Below are 6030 nucleotides of genomic sequence, written 5' to 3'. Positions count from 1 at the left end.
GATTCCTCAAGGATATGACTTAAATGCAAGGTGTGAGTACCATTCTGGGACATCTGGACATTCAACTGAGGATTGTAATGTTTTGAAACACAAAGTCCAAGATCTCATTGACTCTAAAGCAATATCATTCACTCCAAATGGCCCGCACATAAATTGAGGAGTCATGAATATCCGTATTCCATAAAGCATTACAAAAAAATAATAATAAGCCCAGATAGAGTTAAGGCTCCTCAACGATGGCAATCATCATTTGATTTTTGTATTCTCATTTCAGTATTTCCTGTTTTGTTGAAGGCTACTTCCATGATTGAACTTGTTGGTATGATAACAATAAAAGCACCACAAATTCTCGAGCAACTTTGTCAGAATCCTCTTTCCAAGGGGTAATCAAGAACGTTTTGTAGAAGCACCTCTTGTAACACCCTTCTAAACCCCCGCGGAAGATAGAATAATATTCAGAGTAAACATGAAATACAAGGATGTCACAACTTCTTTAACATAAAATACTATAGTCATTTGTCATGCCACACGAGGAACCATTTAACATAAATACAATTCATGTTCAACACAGCGGATTATAATTCATAACATTGCATAATCATCATCATTCATGCAAGTTCTCTAATACAATTATAAACAACAAAGACCGACATAATAACTCGTCTCTAAACTAGCGTTCCCCAGTGTTACATTCAGAGCATGACTCGACACGGACTAAGGGCTAGCCTATAAGCTATCTTCACCCAATCAAGACGCCGCTACATCCTTAATCTGAAATCATCAAAGTAAGGGTGAGTTTCATTCGAATTAATAAGCATTATGCAATCATAAGCAATAAAATCTCATAGTAATTATCATCCACTCAATCATACATATAATCAGAATTATTACAACAAGTAAACATCAATCCAACAATATTGGCCATCGGCCCACAACTCATCAATTATACCAGTGATCAAGTTATATTAACAACATATTCTTAATACATCAATCATATAAACACACCAAGGCATAACACTGAATTCCATCCAATCATGTTATAACCAATGCATATGATTGAACTGACACTATGCATGTGGTACCATACATGGGATATACCCATCCAACTGATATCCTCATCACTGAGATACAGTTTAACCAGCACCGATTCCACACACAGGGAATCATGCTCACCAAATATCCAGCACCGATTCCACACACTGGGAATCATGCTCACCAAAATATCCAGCACCGATTCCACACACTGGGAATCATGCTCACCAAAATATCCAGCACCGATTCCACACACTGGGAATTATGCTCACCAAAATATCCAGCACCGATTCCACACACTGGGAATCATGCTCACCAAAATATCCAGCACCGATTCCCCACACTGGGAATCATGCCCACCGTTTTGATCCACTTTCATCACCGGGATCCATCACCAAAAATGTATGCCAATGAATGCAACATATAACATGCTTACAACATCACCAATCCGATGTAACACATCGTCTCATTATCATCACCAAATCATCACCAATAAGCATGTATATATTCTTAGCATTCATACAAACATATCACACATACATTCACCACAGTTCACATGTTAATATTAACAGTATATTGACATTCATAATTCATCAATCATCACCACGTTCATACATCGTTACATCTAACATCATTGCACACAATGTAACCAATTATCAAAACAACCCAACAACATAATCACAAAATATGTATTCATTTACGACATGTTATAAACCAACATCACCCAATAAATATCACAATCTCATCACCAATACAGAACATGCATCAATAGTCATATATATAAGCACATATACATATACTATCTTTCAATTCATTAATAATTAAATTGAGTTTAAAAAGTAAAGTTGGCTATTGCCCATTTTATCAATTCATCAGATAAAGCATCTCATTAGCTTCGCAACGCCCAAAACGGCACATAAATCGGATACTCAGATCAAAAGTTATGAGTTTTCAAAGATAAAACATTCTTAGAAAAATGCTGCAGGAACGGGGTTGTCCCTACGTGGGAACCGGTTCCTGGCAGCTTCAAAGTCACGTCTCTGATTTTTACTATGGGGAACCGGGTTGTCCCTACATGGGAACCGGTTCCCAGCTACCCAGAACCCATATTTCTCTGTTTTTACAAGGGGGAACCGGTTCGTCCCACATGGGAACCGGTTCCTACGTACCTGCACAGCAAAAATCACCATTTTGACAGCATTTACCATATCCCAATACCCCAATTTCAGGTACATACGAACATACACACAATTATCATTGTTTTTCACACAATTACACATTTCAAACAAGTTATTGACGTGTATTAACATCATATATCACAAGTATCAACAAAATCATGCCAATTCATACAAGATTATCAAAACCTAACAAAATTCCCAAACCCGACACGTACGATTGAACTAGACAACAATCCTAATCAATCATACTACCTACAATCACATAAGGAATACTAACCCGAAGAATCCCCCCTTACCTCAGAGTCGAATCTTCGAAGTTCTTCTCCCCCTTTGGCTCTTCTCACTTTCACGTGTTCTCCTTTTCCAAAATCTGCTTCTACTGCTTCTGCTTCTTTTTTCCCAATTCCTTTATTTTATGAAAAATAAAATAAAATATTATAATGGGCTTGCTTAGTCAACACCCCCTCTTCTGCTAACCACCACTCTAGGCCCAAATGCCAATATTTCACCATTTTCCAAATAATTCCAAATAAAAATACTAAAATTCCAATTATTTAATTTAAATCCAAATTAAATTAGTAAACTGAAATTATGGGGTGTTACAACTCTCCCCCACTAAAAGAGTTTTCGTCCTCGAAAACATACTCCAAGTGAAAAGTCCCAGATAAGAGTCCTTCATTTGACCCTCCCATTCTCCTTTAGCACCTTCTTAGTCGAGTCTCAAAATTCATCTGACATAACCAACATAAGCATGTCTCATGCATTCAATCTCAGTTCTTACGTCGCATCTGACCATCCCAAGGTATACCACTCGTTATAACTCCAAGGGTTAACAACAATGAAACTTCGAGGTGCGATCCATAAAATACGCTCAATAACTGAATAATACAATTACACAATCCAGGGTATGATCACAACTGATCAACACTGTAGTAATGGATTCCATTTACTCACGTACCAACCTTAGGCACACTCTTCCAATTGAGCGATAAAGTAATACTTACACTTACTCAAAGCAAATTCCCGAGTTACTTCATCTATTAAAACATTCCCACTATCGGAACAAGCACACATCAGTAGTTATAATTACATAGTTCATCATCCTCAATATACTATTGCTTACAAGATAGCTCAACTGAGTCCCGCTCTCCACTAAGAATCAAATTAACTTCGTCCTTCGTAGAGTATAATCCTTCATTACAATTAGAAATCCATACAATACCTCACCACATTACAAGATTATTATAGCATCGTGTAGTATCAACTCTTCGTCTTAACTTCTCCGAATACATACTCGTTAACTACGTACAACCATAACAACTTATTCGTCGTCTCAGAAATTATTCAAAAGGTCCTAATCCTTTGGCACGACATCCTTATGTCTACGAGATTCCAAATCCAACCTATAGATCAACATATATTCTCTATGTAGGATTCCGACATATTAATTCCTCATTGCTCACGAGTAGCACTCATAACACCACTCTACATCATACTTTCGCTGTACGACTACGACTACTCGTCTTAAGTCACCGTCCAATGCTTTGCACCCCTTCATATTCACTTCCTCATAAGTTCCCACAATATGGTGAGTGGTTATTCTCACCTCTCAACCTTCACCACATCTTATACCATTAAGGTAACAAGCAATCTCATACTATCTATATGACTCCGCCTACTATCAACAAGAGATTAAGGGTGATCAAGTCCTCAATTTGTCAATAGATAGCCGACAATCATATTTAAGCATAAACCGTTGTTACTACATAATAGTGTCTTTTCCGAGTTTGCACCCAAACTCATTAACATTGTCATAGTCTAATAATTCTCTATGGTGTCCTTCTTCCAGAATATTCTTTCTCAACCCGGTAACACGCGGAACACAACAGCGACCACCAACCTCATTATACCATCCTCGTCAATTCTGAGTCCGTCATCTTTACCTTGGTAATCCAAAGTCGACTTATCGATCAACTCAACATCAACTTTCTGACTTTCTCTATTCTCGTCAGGAATACCATTAGTCAGTTTCTGTATACCCAATCTAACATTATTAGGAGCACTTTCACATACCAAACTTAATTCTCTGAATTGTTCAATTAAATCCAACTCTTTCACCATCAGCATCGACATTTTTAGAGGTAATCTCGAACCATACCAATAATGTTACTGCAACTTCAAACAAACTATGGCTTCCAGTACTAAATCATGAGTCAGATAATTCCTTTCCTACGCTTTCAATCGTCCCGACGCATAAGTTACTACTTACTGATTTTACATCAATACCCCATCCAAACCCATCAACGACGCATCACAATATACCACAAATGGTTCCAAAGTCTATTTCACTTTTTCTACTGATTCCTTCATCACTCAAATCCATCAATATTTAAATCATCTTTATCCGCTTATTTATTAAGGACATATTCTACTCGACTTCGTTCCGAACAATCGCGGTAATAAGCATTCCTATTTCAACACTGGTCTAGGCCTCTTTATCCAACATCATAATATCTCCTCATAGGACCACTCTACTGTATTTATAACTCTTCCACAAGTTATAACATAAACTCACCTCTTCGTAGTCTCAAACGACACCCTAATCCGATACTCAAAGTTCAAGATATGAATGTTTCCAACCGTTACCCAAGATACAATACCGATACCATGCAACGAAACTCTATACGACATCTCCAAAACTTCTCAATTGGCACATTTAATCTCTAAGATTGCTTCTCAACAAGCCTCCTCATTATTCCTTTCAATTCATTCAACTCCGACGCTGAAGTCTCGTGCGGTACCAACGAACAAGTCTAGTTCTAAGGACAAGTGTAACTGTAACTTCACCTCTTTCTAACATCATCCTGACATAATTAAATATGTTACAGCTGCTGCAACCATTTTTATAACAAGGTTCATCTCGTTAGCTTTCCGACGCTTCAAACGGAACTCAAATCGGATGTCTAGAACTCCAGTTATGAATTTTCGAAATTTCATAACGATTCAGCAATCTTCCTGCGATTCGCTTACGGAAATTCTGCTCCAAAACTCATCCTCTTCGAATTAATCTCATTATTAACGTCATCTTATCACATCTCTTCGCTTCCAAACTTCTCATAACTTAAACAACACATTTCATCGCTGAAGTTCGATTTCTGTAACATCCTGAAACCAAATTCATGTACGCCATCATCAACCTTCTTATCCTTGAGATCACACTCGTCTCTTTGCATTACTCGCACTTCGAAACTTTCTCAACAACATCGATAACCTCTCCCATCATCTCAATTACTTACTAGTAATCCTACGACAAGGTCTACGACAATACTTCTTTTAATCACTGCTTCAACAACAACCTTTTACATAGGGCTACTCATACAACAACATCGCAGTACGTCAGTAGCACTTGAGGCATCACAACTTCCAAATTCCATTTCTCAGAAATAACCATCATCTACTCCGAGACACTCCGACTGAACAACAACCACGGTCTTCAGTCCATGTCACCTTCGCTTCAGAAAACAATAACTCCACACTCTTGTACTACTGCCCCACGCATCTCTCTAACATCTTGCATCTGAGACATATCCGAGAAGCATGACTTCTCCCCCACTAGTTTCAATCCCACTTCTGCAAGCAAACATTTAGAACACACTGAGTACCGACAGTGTTTCACACACATGTCGCATACCGAAAGGAAATTAACAACAAGACTCTGGTCGCAAGGACCGACAATGCTCTGATACCACTATTGTAACACCCTTCTAAACCCCCGCGGAAGATAGAATAATATTCAGAGTAAACATGAAATACAAGGATG

The 6030-nt window shown here is 38.0% G+C and overlaps 1 long non-coding RNA gene across 1 annotated transcript; it reads right to left on the bottom strand.

Moving 5' to 3' along the window:
* Positions 1-482: 482 nt before the first annotated feature.
* Positions 483-2585, bottom strand: LOC131622792 (uncharacterized). The gene is made up of 2 exons (XR_009290005.1): positions 2507-2585; positions 483-771 (listed from the first exon to the last, which is right to left on the bottom strand). It is a non-coding gene; the product is annotated as an uncharacterized LOC131622792 (long non-coding RNA).
* Between the last annotated feature and the right edge of the window lie 3445 nt (positions 2586-6030).

This window comes from Vicia villosa, unplaced genomic scaffold, assembly GCF_029867415.1.
Source record: "Vicia villosa cultivar HV-30 ecotype Madison, WI unplaced genomic scaffold, Vvil1.0 ctg.000044F_1_1, whole genome shotgun sequence".
NCBI lineage: Eukaryota > Viridiplantae > Streptophyta > Magnoliopsida > Fabales > Fabaceae > Vicia > Vicia villosa.
This window is presented reverse-complemented; position numbering and strand designations above follow the sequence as displayed.